Source organism: Lepisosteus platostomus, chromosome 2, assembly GCF_059453375.1.
Source record: "Lepisosteus platostomus isolate fLepPlt1 chromosome 2, fLepPlt1.hap1, whole genome shotgun sequence".
Taxonomy (NCBI): domain Eukaryota; kingdom Metazoa; phylum Chordata; class Actinopteri; order Semionotiformes; family Lepisosteidae; genus Lepisosteus; species Lepisosteus platostomus.
The window spans coordinates 1605251-1628198 of NC_142612.1; the positions used below are offsets into that span (position 1 = coordinate 1605251).

The 22948-nt window shown below is 36.9% G+C and overlaps 1 long non-coding RNA gene across 2 annotated transcripts; it reads left to right on the forward strand.

The window, feature by feature from the left end:
* The first annotated feature begins 10284 nt into the window (after positions 1-10284).
* Positions 10285-21937, forward strand: LOC148675651 (uncharacterized). Of its 2 annotated transcripts, XR_015941120.1 has the most exons (5): positions 10285-11428; positions 15310-15520; positions 16483-16511; positions 17683-17851; positions 18167-18519. It is a non-coding gene; the product is annotated as an uncharacterized LOC148675651 (long non-coding RNA). The 2 variants fall into 2 exon arrangements; XR_015941122.1 differs by lacking the exons at positions 10285-11428; positions 15310-15520; positions 16483-16511 and adding an exon at positions 21775-21937 and having other exon boundaries at positions 16767-17851; positions 18167-18380.
* Positions 21938-22948: the final 1011 nt, after the last annotated feature.

Consider the following 22948-nt stretch of genomic DNA (forward strand, 5'->3'; position numbering starts at 1 on the left):
GTGGAGGGGAGTCCCCATTACCTGTAAAGTGCTTTGAGTGGAGTGTCCAGAAAAAGCGCTATATAAGTGTAAGCAATTATTATTATTATTATTATTACATGGAACTTAAGCCCCATAATGAATATACAGTACTATATCAAGAATTTGGAGATGCAAATATCAGAACATATTGGAATTTTAAGACAAATACTACAGTTTATACAGTATACAGTAAATATAAAATGTAATTGTTATTGAAATCGTTATTCTTATTATAGATTTCTGATCACATTGGAATATCTTGAATACACAATTAAACCATTGGAGCAATATAAAATTGCACCACAGATTATTTATAATATCTAACTGATTATTGTATTTTATTGTTTTCACTCATTGTGAGTGCCTTATGCAATTAAACAATGTTCTCACATTTAAGCTGAAATGATCTTTTTTCTCTATTTAAGTGAAATACCCTTAAGACAGGACTAAATATCCATATTATTGCATTTTAATGATACTGTTTCAAGAAATAAAGATATATTGGACTACCAATGTGACTTAGTATCACTTTATAATAAATAGTAATGTGTTCTGTCCTGTAATGAGTAAAATAGAAGGACAAATTAATTTCTTTGAGAGGTGGATTTTATATTTGTTATCCACAGCAGAATTGCACCTCTTTTCTTCATTCTTCTCTCCATTAAAAAACAACACTTGCAAGAAACCGAGTTGAAGTGCAAAACATTGTTGGTAGAGCTGAGAATGGAAAGTCAAGAATACATTTTTTGTAGAAGATAAAATTGAGAGATTGGAATAGTCATTTTGAGCATTCAAATGTTTAATCTTATCCTTAAACTCATCAACCTTTCTTTATCATTGTTCTAGTGGACATCCCGGAGACTTGGGCATTGACGCGTGATCTGCTCATCGTGGAGACTGTTGGCTGCTCGTTCAGTGACTGAAGTGGTTATGGTAACAGCAAATAGTACATTTACCCTTCTTCTAAATCCAGTAAATACACGGTAGTTTTTGTTCTCTTGTATTTTATGCAGTGTCATTTCCACCCTGTCAAGCTAGTCATCACATAGTAATAACTGGTACAATCTGTGCAAAGATTTATTTTTAGCTGAGACAAGGCTATTGTACATTAACCATGAGGCAATAAAATGTGATGAAAGGGAAGGGATATTTTGTCCTATTATTCTTCAGGCAAACTTCTCCATTTTCCCTCAATATAACCTTTTTTAAAAAAGAGATTGTGCAACATGTTGGCATTTATAGTAAATTAAACTGAGAGAGCTAACTTATGAATTTTCCTTGTTTAAAATTATATGCTCTAGTAGAGAAGCTCACCTGGTAACCACTAATGTATCTTTGCTATGGCCTGTGTTTTCACAACCTTAGACAGAATATTCTAAACCTAATCTCTTACAGAGTAAATCAAGAATATAACAGTATTTCAGTATAGGACATTCTTTTCAGCCTTTGCAAATGAATTATACAGGCGGTACTAATCATTGAGAGCACTGGCTTCCCCGAAGTCTGTTGTTTCTTATTTTTCCTCCTGATTTTTGTCAAGTTAATTAAGTATACCTGGAGAGATATAATGAGATTTGATTTCCATCTCCAGATATATCCCGGGGCACTGGGAAGCAGTGGAAGTAGCAGAGGCTTAAAGTGCAATAAGTGGCCTGTTTACCACATAATGTGCAAGTTAAAAGGAACTATATTTCACTTTAGAACAATGCACAAAGAACAATGGACAATGGCTATGATTTAGTTCTTGAATTTTTTTGTGTAATGTTGTCATAGCAACACATTATTGTGAAGCAACTAGAGAAACTGGTGACTATGTATTGTATCTGCAAGGATTTAACATCCTTTATATTGTATATATAGTTAGTATAATTTGTTAGCAATATTGTAGTGTAGAAATAGAATCTCTGAAGCATGCATACATTTGTTCTGCCTTTTGCAAGACAGAATTTTCTTTCATTGATCATCTTGTGACTGTAGTTTCATGCTCTGTACCCAATGCCAATGCAGCAGATGAATACAAAATGCATTGCTAAAAATATATTTCACAGCAGGACAAGCCAGAGATTTTGTACAGTGGAGTGTTATCACACAGAACTGAGCTCATAAGGACTCCTAATGAACTCATACCTTACCTATCAGTGCTAAACAGGCTACCCAAAGATAATCTTGTCAATACTGCATTACTGAAATACTTTTGTTTGGATAATTAGTTAGAGCTATAGCAAAGTAAGAAAGGTTACAGCTACAGTAGTATACTTTAAGACACTGGTCATTCTCAACACCAGTAGGAAGCTGTCTTCCTACTTCCTAAAGGGATCTGAACATGCCATATGGATGTTACACTGATAATAGTCAATCACAGCCAGATTGCCAGTCAATCACATTGCTGTTAAAGTAAAAAAAAAGTAACCAGAAACAGTAATATATTGAAATAATGCTGCTGAAATATCTTCTGGGTAGGGCATCTGGGCCATTAAAGTACCATGGCCAGAAAATAAGTCAGGTTTTATAGTAAGCCTCTCAACTTCTTGGTCAACCATAACACTGGTAAATCTTGTTTTTAAATAGGGACTTCAATAGGTTCAAAAAAAGTCCAGTGGTTGCATAAGTGCCAGACTCCTCCGTTTTATCAAGCTTTCTCCTTTGCTCTATATTTGCAACTCTTCATGAAAAAAAGAGATCACAAATCCTAATCAGACCCACAGAAATCAAATCAACTACATACTGTATACTGTATAACCAAAACTGCTCTATCAAAGAACCGTTTCAAAACATAACGGTCGAACCTGTGACTGAGAGGGTCAGAAGTTATTCCCCCAGGAAAAATCTGTTTGGTGTTACCATTGGCTCTATGAGCAAGTTTAAAATGAATCAACTAATGTACTACATTTTGTAAGAGGAAAAGACCTTGAAATCCACCTGATTGAAATAGAAAGGTATCTAGTTCTTTCTACCAATTAGAAATAATTGGCAGAGGGTTTGTTTTGTATCCAAAAACAAAATTAATATAAAGATGAGCCAAGGACCCTTGTCGAAGTTGTAGGCAGAATTGTAGGAACTACGGGAGGGAAAGACACGGTATTGTCCCAGGTTGTGACATTTGCATTAAGAGGCCTGAGGCACATAAAACCAGAAAAAAGCAATCCAATACCATCACAGCATCACCGAGAGCATTAGGAGAGCATTCTGGCCAGGTGAAAGGCCGAGAGCCAGTAAAATAGAAAGGATTATTCCAGATCACTGAGAACATTTGAAAGTTTGCACAATTGGCAGGAAAAAGAGGTCAAATGTTTTCAAAATCTCCAGCAGCTTTGCTACCCTGGGACCCATTTTAAAAGAGATGTCCCTCCATTTAGAAACAGAATATAAACAATTCTGGGGTCTAACTGGTTCCTCCTTAATTGTTCCCCCAAGAACCTGTCCCACAATCCAGACAGGACTGAAACCCCAATAAAAGAATTTAAAACCAGGCACAGCCGAGACACTGTGAGCTTTCTGGAGCTGTAAGGTGTTTTTGAAATACTTGGACGTTAATCAGTTCTAAATATTTTGGTCGAAGTTAAATAAGTATAATAAAAAACATAGAACCATGAATTTTGCGGCATAAAGCGGACCATATATTAATTAAATTGCTTTGAATTTATTTAGGACCACAAGCATGCAAGTAAACACAGCTTCAGTAATATGGGTTGTATAGGGATTTTGAATAGAAAAGGTTTTACTCTGGCTGTATAGTAAGACAAAAGATAGATTTTTTTAAAATACTTTTAAAATAGACATTATAATAAATAATATAACACATTAACATAATTAGCATGAAAAAAATGGCTTTCCATTGCATATAAATAGAAGAAGAACCACTGTGACATTTAAAAGTATCCTTTTTCATACTAATGCAGTAGCTCAAGGTGACATTAATAAAATAAGAAATTATTTCCTTACAAAACTGCAAATCATTTCATAATATTTCACTTCCCCCTTCTGATTTACTATTCTAGTACCCCTGACAACTGCAACAAGTTAAATGTTAATTTCCATCTCTTTCCCTTTCCATCCCGCTGTAGAAATCGAAAAGATTTTCTGAAACTTTCTGATGAAAGAGTCTAATTTTTCTAACCCTGCTGCCATCATTCTGGGACATAAGGATCAAACTTAAAACCCCAGTTTATTTTTACAGGTGGTGGGAAACTTCTCTTTCCTAAATTACAGTTTGTACTAGGTCTCACACCCTATTATTAAAAGAACAATAACACAATTAAAATGTTTTTTACCAGTTAAACACTACGGTCTAACAAAATACTTTATGCAAATGCTGTTGCAAGTCAAATTAAACAATTCAGACTGCATATCTGAGGATATTTTTTTAGTTTAAGAAAATAACGGTTGAAATTTATCTTTTTTAATCCAATAAGAATACGTATGGATTTAATATGAGTAACTTTTGACAAATACAAATTATGTTGTTTTTTTTGGCCAGCTAAAAACATAATCATCTAATGTTAAACTCAGTGAAGTTTTCCTGTGTCTATTGAGAATAGATTTTTTATTGAAAGTAATTATCATGAGTGCCTGCTCTCGCCCTCTGTTGTATATTTTATTTCTTATTATTGTATTATTTAATTTTTGTTTCAGAAATAGACTTTGAGGACTAAAGAGCTCTGTATCATATTTGAATACATTATGGTGCATAATAACTAGTTTTTTAATATTTTAAATATTTAATATGAACACATGTAAAACGACAGTCACTTATCATTGTGCTTTGATATTTTGTGTGGCTCAGGCAGGTACTTGCCCAAGCTGTGCATGAATGTACTTGTACACAACTACAGTATGCTTGACCACTGTACAGAATCAGCAAAAAAGCCACACGGGCACCCTTACATCAAAATCCTGCGCTTGGGTAATATTTACAAAGTTATGTCAGAAAATAAAAATATGACTTCATTCTTCCCAGGGCCTGTCTGAACTGTTGAAGTGAATCGTTTACTGATTTTCTATGAGATGCATCCTGATGGTGCTTGAAAATGCTGTGCCTTCAGCAAGATAAGGCCAATATTAGGAGCACACTACAACTTGGATTCTGCTGCAGTGGCTGTGTAATGTGACAGATATGCTCCTGCTGTTTCAGTTTTCACTTGTGAATTAAAACCAATTTGTTTGTTAGGCTCTTTCTATTAGTTCCAGTCTAGTTTCCAGGATGAATGTTGTCATGTCAAGGTAACATCCAATTAGTCGTTTCAAACATGAAGTGTGCAATGTGTCTGCTCTGCAGTCCTCATCCATTCGAGCCACATTTTCTTCTCCATCATGGGTGAACATAGTCTTGTTTAGCAGTATAATTTAACAGAAATTTGGAGATTTCCCTGTTGATGAGAGCACGTGGATATGCTGAAGCCTGGATTTTAATGGAGTGCTTGCTCAGAATTTCTGCATTACTATTAAAGGAAATGTTCACATTGAGACATTTGTCAGAATGTCATCCTGCTTGCAGTTTCATACTTGGTTAATTTCTAGGTACATTGATAATTATTATTGTTCAAAATATCTGCTAATATTTCACAGTACCAGCTGAATGAAAGCCACTGATATCCTCATACTGAAGGTATTTGTATTCCAGTGTACTCATAAAATGTGTTTTTGCGACAGAGACAGAAACTGCAAATAGAATTTGCAGAAAGTCTTACTCTAAATAAGCCTTCTGCTTGGATCAAGAATCTTCGAGCTTCGAGTCCCATGAGAACATATACTTTCTGAGAATACACAGATCAGTACAAGGAGTTTAATAATTAATCAGATATTAAATAAAGGAAGGAAAGATAGAATGAAACAAACTTATTGACACATAAAAGTGACTAGTTTTAAAGTTTGCGTTTTTTCAGTCGTCTTTAAATGATTGCTATATATAATAATTACATGGTAACCTAAATATCACAGGACACTAAATTTAGTAAAATGATTCTACAGCGGTCATTTACCAACCCAAAGCTCCTTTTGCAATGATAATTTTAGTGAATGAAATCATGTTTCATGAATTGCACTGTAATCCTCACTCAAAAATAATTTGGTGTAACAGTAAAACTTTCTTGTAGTACATAATATCCTGGTGAGTGGGGTAATTAGCAATCAGGTTTTCTGAGAAAAAGTGCTATTCTTGTGTTTTACAGGGCTGGTTATTTACTGTGAAAATACAGAGCAGTACTCTACGTTCAGAAGAATCTGTGAGCCTTTATACAGCCTCAGTCTGTATTTTATTTGTGTTTGCCATGCACATTTACACAACATTAAGAATAAAAACAATGTATGCAGCATAGAAGTTATTATAAGCACATTTCATATTTAAATCTCAGATATAAATCTTCAGGAATTGTACTACTTTTACATTACACTGAAACTAATTAATAGTGTTAATAGTGTGGAGGAGATTAGTGGATGTACAATTTTAAATGAATTTAGTTTTCTTTAACAGCTATTGGAATGGACATACAGTACAAATCTTTGCACAAATACCTGCAAAGGTAAGCTGACAGTAGGTAATGCGTGTTTAGGTTTTGTGGCCTAATGTGGAGAGTGGGATTTAGAGAAAAAGACAAGGAATGTGCTCAGTGAGATATCACAGTGTAGTTTCAGTCAGGTCGGCTGATGTGAGTAAGAGTGTATTAAACATCAAGTCCTTTGGATCACTGACTTTTTGCCCTGTTCTTCATGTTAGCCCTGCTCCACAGCTGACCCTTAACATGCCTAACCTGTCCAATCCCTTAATCGGTATGGACTGTTTGTGTGACATGGATGCTGTGGAAAAGAGGGGTTCTAATGGGGAGCAGATATATTCACCACTCACATTGTAGTGTGGAAATGCTGCTCTCAGATGTGTGCTTGCACAAACAGGATCATGCAGTGAATTAACCTAGTACAGACAGCCATGAAGAAACCGAATTTAATGATTCTGTTCATGTCACCTCAGCAGAAGTCATTTAAGCCACTCTACCGAATCATAAGTAAACTCCCTTGAAGATACTTAACCTTTTCAACTAATTTTTTTCCTTTCTCATGGTCTTAATGATGACTTACAGAGCACTCTCAGCAGGGTTAACTTTAAGTAGACCCCAAGCCAATGACAGGGCTGATTGCTGATGCTTAATATAAACTCCCGTTTGAACACACATTCACTGCATAGAAAATCTATCAAAATCTTTGGTTCAGAGCTTCTTTCATATTTTCTGATTAGCATGATTTGATTAATGGCAGAAAAAATCTAGGAAATGAAACCAGGATAACTGAGTATGTTGCCTGTTGTCCTATCCTGGGGGCATTAAATTAATTTTACTCTTTCTGTGCATCTAGAAAGACAAAATTTAAAGCTGAGATCATCACTGTACTACGCAGTTATCAAGAGTTTGTAAAACCTATAACCTTTCCTCCTACATTCCTCCCCCATCTTCACTCAGCTCCTGCCGCCCGATAGACGTACTGTACATACTCAGTGGGGCTATTTGGAAATCTATTTTGTGTAGGCCGTGAAAAGATGCAACCTTTTTACTCATTACTGTCTTTTTTCATTTCACTTCTTTAACTGGGGGTCACATTAAGGGTTGAAATACATATCTGCAGATATTTATTTTTCAGTCATTTATTTGTGTAGTGCAGCTCAGCAAACTCTAAAAACTACATTTGTACACACCCACCCACGAGCCAAAATATGACCTTGACACAAGTCAGTGCAGGCCTGATTTTCAGAAGCATGATACTAACTTCTCCCATCTTTCCTGGCCAAAACATTCCCTGGATCTTAATCCTGTTGAAATGCGGTGGAATTATAGGAACACACCCATTATTATAACTTCAGATCCTGCAAGAAGAATGGGATGAAATTGGGCTAAAATAATTTGAAAACCTTTCACCATACCCACTTCAAGCTGCTGTTCCTGCTTGCAAAGGCCAAACACAATATTTGGTAGGATATCTACTTTGTCCTATCAAAACATGTTTTTGGTTATGAAATAATGAATATTTCATAAAAATCTGCCATTCCCAAAAATGACTGTTTTGAGCTCTTTTTTCTGTATGACTAGCCACTGATATCATTGCAGATCCTTTCCAAAATGATGCATGTGGGAGCTCTGTTGAAGTGCGAGCCGTTTCTACAACATTAGCTAGTTTGAAAATGAAGGTTATGGAAGAATATTCTTCCCCTTCTTTCTGTAAACAGTAATTATGTATGGGTGTGGTGGCAGCTCATATTATTAATGTAAGTACTGTTCATGTTCTGTTTGCTTTGATATCTACTGAACAAGGGAATAAGTTACAGCTCGTTCATAATCACACAATATCTAATTCTGAGTGGAACAAAAATACTTGAATTTCGTACCTAAGTTTTAATATGATTGAAGTCTATTCCTCTCCCATTTGAACCACTTGAGAACTCCTCTCTTGATAAACAAGGTTATTGGAATAGTGTAGAATGATGTTCTTTAAATGATCATGTCTCTGTAAGGTGTTGTTTTCTATTATATGAATGAATGTATGGATAAATTTAAACACTCGAGAGTATTTCGGTGCATGTATCCATCCATCCACCCATTTTCTAATTGCTTAATACAGTAGAGAATATCCCAGTATATTTCTAATTGCTTAATACAGTAGTGACAGGCAGAGATATCCCAGCAAGCAACAGGTGCAAAGACAGGGTACACCCTGAATGGGACACCAGTCCATCACAGGGCATGCACACATTCACAACAGATACTGTAGCACCCCAGGTTTCCAGCTGAAGCCAGAGCCCCAGGGCTGTGAGGAAGCAATGCTAAACACTGTGCTGCTGTGCCACCATCTATGCATGTATATTTTTAGACCAATAGTATGCACATATTAGGTATTATATAAATATTTCTGGCATCATTTTGATAAATTGATCATTTGTTAAGCTGATAAAGCTGAGTGACTTTGGCAGTTGTATACGCACTAAGTCACCTCATTAGTGAGAGTGTGCATTGAGAACAGGCAATGGGGTGACTTAAACTCTTGAATGTCAAGACTAGTTAAAATCAAGAACAAAAAACATGGAAAGGAAACAATTATTCCCACGTACCAAGAGAACAATTTATTTATGCCATCAGTATGCTGGAGGCTGAGCTAAGTCACCTCAGGTGCCAGCGGCAGAGTCAAGTCTGCTGAAGAGAGTTGTTGAACCAGAGTTTCGTGTAGACCACTCTGAAGGATGTCAGTGAGTGTGGCGCAAACTATATGCTAATTGTTGTGTACAACAGACCAATCAATAAAGTGTGGCAAACATGAAGAACTGGGCAGAAGCATCTGTTCAGTACAGAGTCCCAGTATTAGTGGTGAATGCCTGTCTGCATGGCAATTTAATTGATCAGTTTTCCAACCTCATGTTTGTTGCCCGTTCTGCAAATTATTCCCAACATGACAACACTCCTACAGGACAGAGTGAGTCTCTGTGTTGTTTCTCTGCAATGATGTCTTTCTTGCAAGTTAAGAAAGTGACAGTTATGCCATGGCTGCCCTACTTACCAGACTTGAGCTCCATTAAACATTTATGAGGTGATCCGGGATGACGTGATGCAGCTAGGGCCCAGAGCCCAGTGATGAGGCACATGCTTCTTCTGGCTTTGTGAGAGGAATGAGACAGAATCTCACAAAGTAGCATCTGCAGCCTGGTGCAAAGCAATCTGTCACAGATACACAACAACCTGTACCTGTTGCACTGATAGATATACATGTAGGTTCTAGCCTGTGACCTCAATGATGAACCTTGCCGATGACAAATGGTAATCACCTTAATTAAAATGTCGGAGCACCTGCTACAAAATTGTCTTTCTTTTCTGATAAGAACTGTGTTTTGTTTGAGCTGTAAATGATAAATGTCTTTTGACGCTCAGTGTCGTGACTAAAATCCCCAAATCAAATTTTCAATTCAGCCATCAAAACATAGGACTCATAAAAAATAAAATGTACAGTCCAGACATCAGGGCCCTGGCTTCAATCCTTGGATCAGATGGCAGTGGGACCGCTCCAGAGTGCAACAGAGTGCAGATCCAGATTTTGGCCTGTGATCAAGTGTTAAAAAATATGTGTGGCCAATATAACAAATGTCCACTTAATTTAATCAGTCTTCACTTGTAACATGGCACCGTGACAATGCCAATCAGATTCGAATGGTTCTCTCAAGATGTGTGTTTTTTCTTTTCCAACAAAGTCCAATTTTTTCAAATGAAACGACCTGAAGATAAGATTTAGCTATCACTACTGGAGAATTTATTGGTAAGGGTTAAAGGTACAGATGATATACCTTGTAATACTAGGCTTGTCGTTAGTTTCCAAGAATATAAGAAAAGTAAAAGAAATATAGTTACACAGTAGCTGTTTTGACCCTATCACATCCATTGCTACGCCAACAAACAGAAATGTACTTTGATCTCAGTGAGATTTACAGATTTATAATCTAATAAGGACGTTCGTAAATTCACCCCACCTTCCATTGAAACATGCTTTCTCATCAAGAATAGAGCATTGGCTTTTATGATTAAGATGGAATTACACAATCCTCTGATTAAGTACTATGTAATTCAGCCAGGAGCACAAAAAAGGTTCAGCAGGACATTACTGAGATTGGTCTCAGAAAATACATTAGAAGAGCTTCTTCTTCTCTTCTCTGCCGCTCTCTCAATAAAGAAAATGAATAAATATGTTAAGGAACATAAATCCCCATGGCTTTAAATGCTGTTTGTAGTAATGGCTATACGTTCAATTTCAGTATTTCTATGGTCATAAACTGAATGTTAAAATAATGATATAGCAAAGAAATGCAGGATACAATATTAAAATAAAACTAAAGTTAATGGAATTACAAAAACCTGTAAGCACTAAAGTGTGTTTTGTAAATACACTTACATCATAAATTGCGATGAGATTCAAACAAGTAGACCACACACAATACAAATTCTCCCATATGAAGACATGGGACACATAAACACTGTTATGATTCTCTGGCCTAAGGAAATGGCATAGGAATTACCATGATTACTGTAATTACTGTGTGTTATATAGGAGGATCTTACTGTAATTATTCATACATACGGTAATCTGTGGTAACATCTGTAACACTACATTTCTTTTTAAATTATACTTAAACCAATGGTTAAAAAAACATTACAAACAAAATTGAAAAGAAAACAAGATCTACATCTATCACAAATGTGTTTTCTTGGCAGTTATCCACTGTTGTTTTCATACAGCTACTGTACAGCTCTACAAGCTGCATCTGCAAACCACTGGGGACCTTCAGAGCAGCACATGGACTGAAACGATCCTGCAGGGAAACCAGTACAGTACATCTCTGAACCCATCAGCCTCCCAGGAGGAAGAAGGATCTGCTAGGAGTTTAACTGTAAGCAAATGATCCTTGATCATTTTAATATGAACCTTCACAAGCTGTGTAACTCGTGGGAAACCTAAGATTTACAAAAAACATTTACAATTTAAATTGTCTGTGAAAGAAAAAAGTAAAGATCATAAAGATTAAAGATTAACAATATTCTTTTGACAATTGATTCTCCAAATGTTTTTCTCATCTCAGAATCAAAACTAGAAAACACATAAAATAGTAAATGAAGCTGAACACGTTTTTGAATGTGTGCTGCTATTTTCCTGTACTTTTTTCTGCTGTTCTGAAGAAGAGAACATTGTTACTAATGTTATTCCACATCTTAGTTGTAGTTCATGTAAAATTTCTCATATACTGTACAGGCAGACAATGATTTGACTGTTCATACTCTCCACAAGATGTTAGAAGTGTCGAGATTTTACTGGGAAGAAAGAAAAAAAGATGTAAGTCATAAGGAAGTATCCAACAATTTCATTTTATGCACCTCTAACAATGGCGAATACAAAGTTAAAAGATTCCTTTTGGAATACTTTTTCACCGTGAAGTATTTCAGATACCTTAAAAAAAAGCCTGTCACAGGCTAAAGGCATTTTCACATGCTTGTGCAGTTAACCTTTGAACCTTCTCACATGGCTGTGAACAATGGAAACACTTTCCCAAATTCCTGCATGTAATGAAGTTATGCAATAATCTGACCTTGAGCCAGCATGTACTCTGCTACCGCAAGCTTCAAAATGCAAAACCCTTCTTCCGTTGACGTCTGTGTCATTTTATGGTTAATGAACACTCTAAATAAATCTTCCTTATAAACACTTCCATATTACAGACTGCTGTATTTCATTTTGTGTACTCTTTGTAAAAAACTCTAACCTGAATAAAGTTATCTGTTTTACAAGCAACAGGATTGATTGTTAAAGTCCATCTCACTCTCCCATTCCAGTTATTCTACCACTAACGTGTGAACATGACTTTCACCTAAAACATACCAGTAAAACATCTCAAATACTGTATATAACCTTCTTTAGAAAACAAGATGGATTTCATAAGTCAAACTGGTATTCAGAAAGCATACTATTATATATGTGTATACAATACATATAGTAGATAAATGCTGAATATTTGTAACTTGCAAGAGATTTCACAGTATATACAGTAGTATAAGAAGTATAGTAGAAACACATTTGTAAATTTAGTAGAAATGTGTAAAAGCTTTGAATTATAAATAATCAAGCTATCGTAATTTTCACCCATACTGTATGTACAGTAATAGAGACACACCACACTGATTAAAAATCACCTACATAATAAAGGTTTATTAGTCTTTATGCAAGGTTTTAAAATTCAAAACTACTTTTAATTGTTGTATTTCTGAAGATGTGTTTATCTTACGAGTATCTATTGACTAAAAAGTATTGCAATTCATAGCAAATTCCCATAGAAGAGAATGTAACATGACTTAATGCCAGAAATATGCTTCACCTGCAGTTTCTATACTAAATGATGCATGGCTTTTGTTTCTTCCTCCATGAAAGATTGCAATCTGTGGGTTCAAAGATATCATTGTGATATCCCAACATTCTGAACAATAATCAAGTACACTGTACTGTACGTGTTTGATCTGTATATGAAGTGTATAACTACAGCTTATGAACCTCTAATAATAATTTAGCAAAAGATAAACTAAAATAAAAAAGTCATCATGAATGTGATACTTTTGTATTGAAAACCAATTCCCGACTTACAGTAACATAAAAAGCAAGCTTGATTAGAACTATAAACTTTTTTTGATGAATGCAACATTATTTGTTCATGGAACAATGTACAGACTGTTGAAATTAACATTTTAATACGTATTATTAACTCATTTATCTACTATTGTGCATTTTTAATTACCTTTACGTTTATATATAGTTCTTGAAGCCCCTCTGAGTTACTAAAAGATAAACAATAGCCCATGTATTACTCTGTTATAACCAATAAGTAGTATGGTGAACAAGGCACCAAGTCCAATGAATAATGTACAAGTAAGAGAAAACACTCAAGGTTAAGTCTGACCCAGAATGGCAGGTGGAAAACCTGGGAATTGACATTAGGTTTCTGCTGGGCAGAACCATAAACACAACAATACTATCATGCAAAAGATTCATACAGCGATTTGTGGTTGATCAGTAACCCTGGCAGGATCTAAGGATCTAAGCCAGTATATAAACCAAGGATGCTAGTTGTTCTTACCTTGAATATTTGAATATACACTTTTTCAGTTTCCTTTTTTTTGTATCAATGTAATCAATCAATGATCACTGATCACTATTCTTAAATTTGTCATTCTAACATACAATATCCTCCTGGAACGTCCTTAACCAAGCTCATTCTGTTCTTAAGATCAGAGTGTCACATAATGTTCTCGGTCAGAGTGTGAAAAACAATAAAGTTGTTCTGGAGTGTAATGGAATGATTTCCACACTCTCTGCTGTTACTATAGCAATATGAAGTGATGAGTAAAACAAATCATGACTTTAGCTAAACAACATTATAACCAATGTGATTGCTTTGTAGAAAAAAACAAATGCTGCTATTTAGTGGTTAAATTTGAGGCAACAGCAAATCACTATCTATTAATAAGTAAGAAATTTCAGCAATATCAACATTTTAAAATAATTATTCACATGAGCTTGATAAGTCTGTGGAATTGTGCACAAACAACAAACATTACAGAAAGTTTTAAAGATAACTTTTTTGATAAATCTCTACTTATCAAACCCAAGAGCTTGTTAACAAACAAGTTTAGAACTGGGAACATGCTGAAGTCAATATGGAAACTCAGCAGGATGAACAGCTCAAAAGGCAGTGAATTCAATACTGTGTAAGCATTATGACATTGCTTGTTTATGGTGTGCAGTGAACCATAGACATCAGAAATAAAACAGTTCTCGATTTTTAACAGAATTTACAAATTATTATTGTACCCATTGTAAATTAATGACTTTAAAATGTATTTCTGAAATGGCTTGTCACCCCATTAACCACATTACCTTTTAACGACAGGAAAATGGTCAAATTATGACACCGAATATATTAGCAGTGCCACTTTTATTAATTTGCTTGTTCTGGAAATAGGAGTTCGATTAAATTTGTGGAGCGCAGTGATTTTTTAAAAATAAATCTGCATTGCATTTATAAGATTATTATTGTCAAGACAAGAATATAACATAGCAAAGTGTAATACTAGAGGCAAAATGGGAAAAGCAGTTTAAATGTGGCTTTGAGACATAAAGTCTAATCTAATACTGATAATCTGGCTGAGATTTTTTGTTTTATACTGTATGTTGAGAGTATATTGGAACCAAATGAACTGCAGGCAGGCTCCAAGCACAGCAATATATCTTTAGATGTCTTTAGATAGGGTAACCTGACCTGCTCTTTCCTAAGTCACTGTCAGGCCACTATTCTTTATATCAAGCAGCGTTGTCTCGTTGTCTCTCCCCTTTTCATGCCCAACTACAATTTAGTGTTCTCGCAAAAAAGAACTGCATGTTCTTCTTGTTGACTTTAACCTGCTGTGAGAAAATTTCAGCAGCACAAAGGGAGTTATTATAGGGTATGGTACATCTGCAGACATAATTAACACTGTAATACCACTAAAGGTACCTCAATGACAGCACCTTAAATACTGCCTAATATTGTACATTGTTAAAGGATACTTCAGCATATTGTATATTAACATATTGTACTGTATATTGTTACAACTTATTACAGCTACAACTAACATTGTTGTACTTGTAAATATACTTAGTGGGGTTCATTTTTACACTGCTCTTTCAATTGAATTTTCAAATTGCTTCTTGTTTCTTTTGTTGATGTGGGGACTTCTTTTCTTTCTACAGCTGTTGGTACTGTGGCAGGACGTTGGGGTGTGCCCAGTGTGGAGCAGAGCCCCGGTAGAAGAGGTCTCAGCTGTCCTGGCTTCAAGATGATGAGCCCCACCTGGGCGGGTCCTATAAGGCACACTGGACACCCCCCGACGGGACGAGCAGGGCACCCCCACAAGGGGGAGTTTTCACCGACAGCCCCGGAGGGGGATTGCACCCGCGAAAGGTTTTCTTTTTCTTTTTGCCTGTCCCATCATACACTTTCACTGGGGTAGGCATACACACGCATTTTAGTTACACACAAAGTTCTTGCTTATTCTTGCCTTATGCGCCCTGCTCCACCAGACTGGACCCCGCTCAACAGGGTCAGTCCAGTCCGGACGAGCTGTGCCAGCGACTCTTTTTCTCCCCAGGCTGGCCCCCCGTTAGACAGGGTAATCCCAGCCTGGAGGGAATGCAGCACAGCAGTACTCTTTCTTTTTGTCTTTTTGTTAGTTTTTCACTCTTTTTGTGATATCTTTGGTCCCTGCTTACCTCACACCAGTGCTTCCCTCCCCCCGCCCAGGGCGTTGACTGTTTACCAGTGCTCGCCCCAGCGACTCCCACTCCACAGTCACACTACTATAACAATATCCAGAAATCAATGACATTTCATGCTGCTAGCTACATTGCTTTGCAGAGATGATTTTATTTAAGATAATTCTGGTGATACAACTAACTCTAACCTAACTCTTTGTCACCGTGAAAGACCTCATAATCGAGAGTTCGCAGAGTTCTACCTTTCACTACACAGATGCACATTTGAGTCAGACAATAAATGTCAAAAGCTGTTAAAGAGCTAGAGTTGGTCATCTAAAAGGATCAAAGTGGTTAATGTTGACACTCAAAATAAATCTGATTTCACAACCAGCATTGCATTGTGCTTGCTGAGTGGAAAAAAATTCAGCATTACAGCCATATTTTCCACTGATCCAAACTACAGTACCTTAATGAACTGTAAAAAAGTAAACTGATGTTCTCAATGTTTTTATGAAAGAGTAAACGCTGACACTCTCAGCGCGTGTGCTGAATGCCAAGGAAATATTAACATCCTGCACCTTTCATTTCTGGATAAACTTTAAAACAGAACTGGCGTATCTTAGGCTCACTTGTTTGACATTTCTCATCCTCTATGTCTGTACCCAACAGTGTCTGTGATGCTTCAGGAATATTTTGAGGTATATAATTTTCACTTATTCTGTAATTTTTCATTGTGGTCTTTTTTTGCTTCATTGTTAATTTATTGATTACTCATTCATCTCAAAATACTTTTTCTCCCTTATTGCTGTCTCAGCGGGGGTCAATCTTTTCTCTGGAAGATGTGCAAATTTGAAAACTCCTACTCTGTCACATCAATTTGAAATCTAGTTAGCAAATAACAGTATTCAACTTTCAGGTGTTTCATCTGGTACGCACCCCCATTTTTAAGATACTTCACCAAAAAAGACATATTAGGTGACCCCTGTCAGATATAGATACATTAGGTATGATGAATATTAAAAAAAAAACAGGCAGAAATATATTTGTTGAATTCAGAAGCAAGCAAGAAAGTGTAAATTTTGAAAACAATGCTTTGTATCTTTTTGAACTTATATATAAACTTTCATTGTATAGTATTCATCTGTCTGGCTGATGTCCATTTTCAAGGTGCCTTAACACGGTGGTAGTGAGCAAAGTTTAATGCCCTCTGTTTAGTGGATAAATAACTGAAAACACAGAAGAGTAATAAAACAGTGTAGTTTATGGCATCAAGCAGGAGAAGGCGGTGGTGGTGGGGGGAGCACAGGGAGAGGGAATGAGCAGGCGGACAAGAAGAGACAAGGGGGTGGGATGAAGGTCAGGGTGAGGCTCGGAGAGCAGAGTGGGAAAAGGAAGGAGGAGGAAATGGGATCCATGGGGAGGCAGAACTGCCAACAGATGAGGGCGGCACATAACGGCAGAAGGTAGAGGAAGATGGGAATGGAAAGGATAAAAAGTAAAGAGGAGTCAATGGGGGTTGTTGGCACAGGACTGAGTAAGAGGCTGAGAGTCAGGTTACTAATAATAATAATAATAATAATAATAATAATAATAATAATAATAATAATAATACTTGGCCCTTTGGTATTTTTCATCTCCCTTGTAGAGGAACAGAGTCCTACACACTTCCGCCCATCACCTTTGGCCCTAGGCTCCTCCCTCTCGGCTCCTGCTGCTCATGATTCTCTCTCTCTGTCTGGCTCTATCCAGCATCCTATAGTACCTCTGCATCAGCCAATGGGCATCCTACAGCTTATAATATCTCCCTTTCCTCCTGTTGCAATCCCCAATGTCTGACACAATCCAACACCTTTGTTGCCTCCCTCTCAGCCTGCTGCTCTCAATGCCGTCTCCTCAGGCCCAGGTCCCACTGGTGTCCTACCTTCAGCTCAGTCAGCAGACGTCCTACAGTCGACCATTCCCAGGCCTCTCGACATCCAACATGACCCACCAATCACTTCCAACCAAGCTTTTTATTGGCTGTGGATGGGTTATCAAAGTAAGTGTTTCTACCTTCTGCCTTTTCTTTTACATACTCTTCTGACAAGTTTTTTGCCGTTTTTTAATTATACGCTATCATTTTTGTAGCCTTTCTTTGGGACCTGAATTGCAAGCATAAGTATGTTCTCAAATGGCTTTCTATTTCTAATTCATACTTGATGTTCTCATCACAGCTCAATGTCAGTGATGCTCTCACTCCTTTCCAGTTCCTCTCTTTCATCATGTCCCATAGCTGGTTCCTCTTTCTCCTTAATATTTTTCTAAAAATCAGAATTTTCCACCAAGCTGATTTTTGTCACTTGTTTCGATATAGCCTCCCCAACAGGTCACCATGGTATTCCCGACTACTTAACTAAGAAACTCGTCGCTGGTCTTCAGAAGGACACTACACATGATTCAGAATCAATCCTGGTGCTCTGAAGAAAGCGTCCCTGTAGCTTTAATGGCTACACTCTCCTGGTGCCTGCATGTCCCTCCCATCTCTGTCTCTGCTTGTTCTGTTTTGGTGGAGGCTGCTTCTTAACCAGGTGAGAAGCCAAAATGTGTTGCAACAAAAATACTCAGTAAACATTCACAAAGCATCTGATTAATGGATGTCATTATTCCTCATTATTTAAATTTCAACTCTTGCCGTTGTGTGATGACAACAAAAGAATTTGAACTGGGAAATGCCCTCTTAAAGAGCACCTCTTTCATTATAAATGCAGATTGTGTGCTGAAATGTTTGGGCTTTAGGTGTTTGCTTAGTCAGGAGGATGTGGTTTGTTAAAATTGGTAGATTTGTCAATGCATGTATCCGATCCCGAAAGTAATAGCCATGCTATTAGTCAAACCTCTAATTTTGTGTAATTTTTTTTCCAACTTTAAGGTGATAAATAGGGTATGATCAACAGAGCTGCGTGGCTCATAATAAGATTACTTCTTACAGTACCCTTATATAAACAACTATATGACTAATGTGCATTGCAAGATCTAGAAGATAATAAGCATTAAAGTAAAAAATATTTATACCTCATTCAGTATAGTTTAACGTTCCCATATTAACATCTTTACCAAGGCAAAATATAACATAACAACATTCAAATCATATTTCTTTCACTCAGATCTCAGTTTTAAGTTCATCTAGCACTACTTACTGTTTTTGTCTAACTCACAGTAAAGACTAAATTATTTAAATATTACTTAATGTAATCTAATAAAGAATAGTTAAAAAGTGGAATGTTTTTATCAGGAAAATGATGATTGAAGAGCAAAAAGAACATAAACTGAAACATTGTATTGTTTCAGTGAGCAACTGTTATCAGTTTTTATGTGTATATAACCTATTCTATTTATAGATATTGTGGAGCAATTCTTATCTCACTGATCTGTTACTCCAGTCATCATGCAAGTATTGCTAAACATATTCATGGAAATGTTACAACCATACAGTATTTTCATAAGCTGTGAACTCGTTTTTTGGTTATTACTAGCAAACACTGAACTAGTGTAAGATTCACAGGAAACAATAGCCTTTTGAATTTATGATTTGATTATACAATTAACTTATTCACAGTTAAAAAGTGAAATATCTGAAGTATATTCTGAACTGTGTACATACTGTAAGACAATAACTGAAATATACTGTGTACAGTATATTAGCCTGTACAGGCTGAATGTTGACAGAACTCCTGCAATCGTGACCTTCCTAAATTCTTGTCAGGGGACCAAGGAGCACAGGGCTTTGCTCATGTTAACCTAGAGCAGGCAAGGAGCTGCTCAGATGACTGAGAATATAGCCTGTCGTAATATAAATGAATATACTGTACGCAGTATATTGTTGTTGAGATATTTTTCAACTGGCTACTTACCAGCATGCCTTATTTCAGTAGGTTATATATCAGAATCACACCTGAAGAAGGCTCCACGGCCGAAACATTGTGTTTTCTTTCTTCTTTTTTTCAGCATGGAATAAACCTATTACTTGTTCCTATATATCAGTAAGATGTTTTTTCATTCCCCTTTAGCCTGTGCAGGTAGGTTAGGTGATCAAAACAAAAGTACCACATACTATTTTACATCTGTGTTTGTTAAAAAGAATGCGGCTAAGCATTTCGTAACTTCAGATTAAATCTGTGCGTAACTTCCTAACTAGTCCAGATGGAAAACTATTGCACCTGGTCTCCGACAAACCTAATGAGCTCATGTACTGTGCAGCGTTGTTGAATTTCACTTCAATTGCGTTATACAGTATGTGACCATAACACTTACTACTGATGCGGGGGGACTGGTTTAGAGTGCTTTAGTATTTTGAATTTTTAGTGATGCTTTATTAAAAATTCACCTGATGACGCCAGGATTGTGTGATGAAATGTCTGCTTCTGAAACCAAAACCCGGAACACTCTACGCGTTCCAAAAAGTACTTACATTTTGATAGACGTTTTCTAAAAGTTACTTCCTTTTCACAATGAAAAACAAATGAGCCATTTAATACTGTATGTAACTCGGATTCAACTACTAGAAACCATTAACAGTAGAATTAATAAAAAGGGCTGTTCAAATTATTAGGCCTGCAAATTTGTGCAGTCAAGTCATTCTTCAGCATATAAAGGATAAAAAGTTTACAAAGTTTAAATTGTCCTGTTTGCCTGGGGAAACCTCAGATTTACATATGGCAGCATATGGCTTTAGAAAACAGAGGTCTCTTCACCTTCTTTTGACCTTCACATCAGATGTCCGATAAAGTAAACTGTATTGTAATAAGGGACTGAAACCTGTGCTATTTCCGCTGGAACACGTCCGTAGTTCCCGTTCGTTCACTCTGCGTGTTGCAATTCCAACAAATCATCGGAAAATTACGGCACAGACTTTGAAATTTGAGCAAGGCAATAGACACGTTTTCCCGAAGCCAATCCTTTCGTGGCGACTGAGTCAGCTGTTGGCGCGAGGTAAAGACGTGAAAAAAGAGCTAAATCGCTGCAAAAAGGCCGTGGAAATTTCCACGCTGAGGCTGCCCGCCCGCCTGCCTCTGCGGCGCTGCTGCCCACTGCGCCCCAGCCCCGACCTGCACGGGAGCAGCGCAACTGCGCCCTCTGGTGGCCCTGCGTGCGGGGGAGCCGAGCCGCTTCCACCCCCAGTAATGGCAGCAACAAAGAGGGAGCGGACGGGCACGGTCAAGAAAAGAGGTGAACCCACATGTTGTTTGTGAATTAATCAATTAAAAAAAAAAAGTGGACTCGCTGAAAATACGTTGATCGAATGACGTTCGCGAAACACGGGAGCGAAAGTGCCTCCCAGTGCTTGGGATGCGACCGCTGCAGTACAACCGCACCTGCTAGATGTCTGCACAGTGTGGGTGTCTAATTTCATACCTGGGGGAGAGATTTTTCAAGCAGGCGAGTGATCTGCTTAACAACGAAAAAAATCGGTACAGTTAGGAACATTTATTGTTTCAGCTGACAAAGTTAACAACAAGTAATAGGTTTATTCCATGCTGAAAAAAAAAGAAAAAAGAAAAACACAACGTTTCGGACGTGGAGCCTTCTTCTTCAGAGCCTTCTTCTTCTTCGTCTACAACGATTTATTTCCTGTGAAAAAGATTTTTTTCTATATATAATCTCCTGAAAGACTCGCTGCATTTTTACAGATAGATACTTTGTTGTCCACTGCTGTGGAAATTTGTCTTTGGCTTCTCCCACAGCTTCTCTCAAGCAAAACATGAGTCGCATAACATCACATGAAATCATAACAACAACTGTATGTGATACATGGATGTATAAATAAAATGTTGGGGGGGATAATACAGTATAGGATGAAATAATGTAACATTAGTTGAAATCCTTTTATGCATTTGTATGTATGAAGTGCACATTACTTTAAAAGTATATACATTTACATTACCTGTCCATATATAACATTTGTTTTTCATATTTGATATACAGTATATCCAGTTATGATGGCATTCAACCTAAACCTGTCAGTGACAGGTAAGGATATTGTGGTTATTTGTATTATGTGTAATATCTGAAACATATACTGTATATTATTATGTGTTTATTATTATATTGAAATTGAAAAAAAACATTAAAACGTTAACTAGCTCTTTGTATTCATCGTTAAATATTCAAAATGCAAAAAGGCTGAAACTGTACAAGAGGATGTCGGTTTTAGTACAGCCCTGTTTTTAGTTTATTCTGATTGCTTCAAACACAGCATGTGGGCATACATGCCTTTTCATTGAAGATCACTCCCCACGTTGCCCACGTTGATCACTCCCCACTGCACATCAACGGCTCCCCTGTGGAGACAGAAGCACCAAGTGTCTTGGTGTACACATTACAGATGACCTCACTTGGTCCCTCAATACCACCTCCCTAGCCAGAAAAGCACACCAGCTTCTCTATTTCCTGCGGTGACTGAGGAGGGAAAACCTTCCCCCCAATTCTTACCACTCTCTACAGAAGCACCACTGAGAGCACCTTGACCAGCTGTGTCACTGTTTGCTTAGGGAATTGCAATGCATTGCCCAGGACTAACAGTTACTGCACAGTAACAGTAAACAGGAAATGCTGTCTTCCCATGTTGTGTTATGTTGTTTCATGTTTAAATTTGTAGGTGATCAAAGTTCCTAGTGATTGATCCTTATTTGTGACTATCGGTAAGTGCTTTGCTTGCGGTAAGTAGCTTTCTTTGTGACAGCTGGCATGTTATGTTTGTAAAGCAAAGCAGAAACAAAAGAGAAGAAAAGAAACACAATGTTTTGGCTGTGGAGCCTTCTTTGGGTGTGTGACACATTGAGTTTCTTTTCTTCTCTTTTCAGCTTGGAATAAACCTTTACTTGTTCCAATATAAATACTCTCTCGCATGCTGGGTATACAGTACATGTACAGAGTGTAAAGTCTGTCAGATTAATTTCCATCCCTTTTCGAGGTGATAAGGGAGTTCCACGGGCTTCTGTCCTGGGTTTCGTCAATTGTGTATCAGCAATATAGCTGATGTTTTAGATATTTTATACAATCCTGCTATAAGATTTATCACTGTTGTCCCTATTATGGTGATCATTGTAATTGGTATTATTCTATTGATTGGCCCTCTTTGTATTCTAGATAAATACTT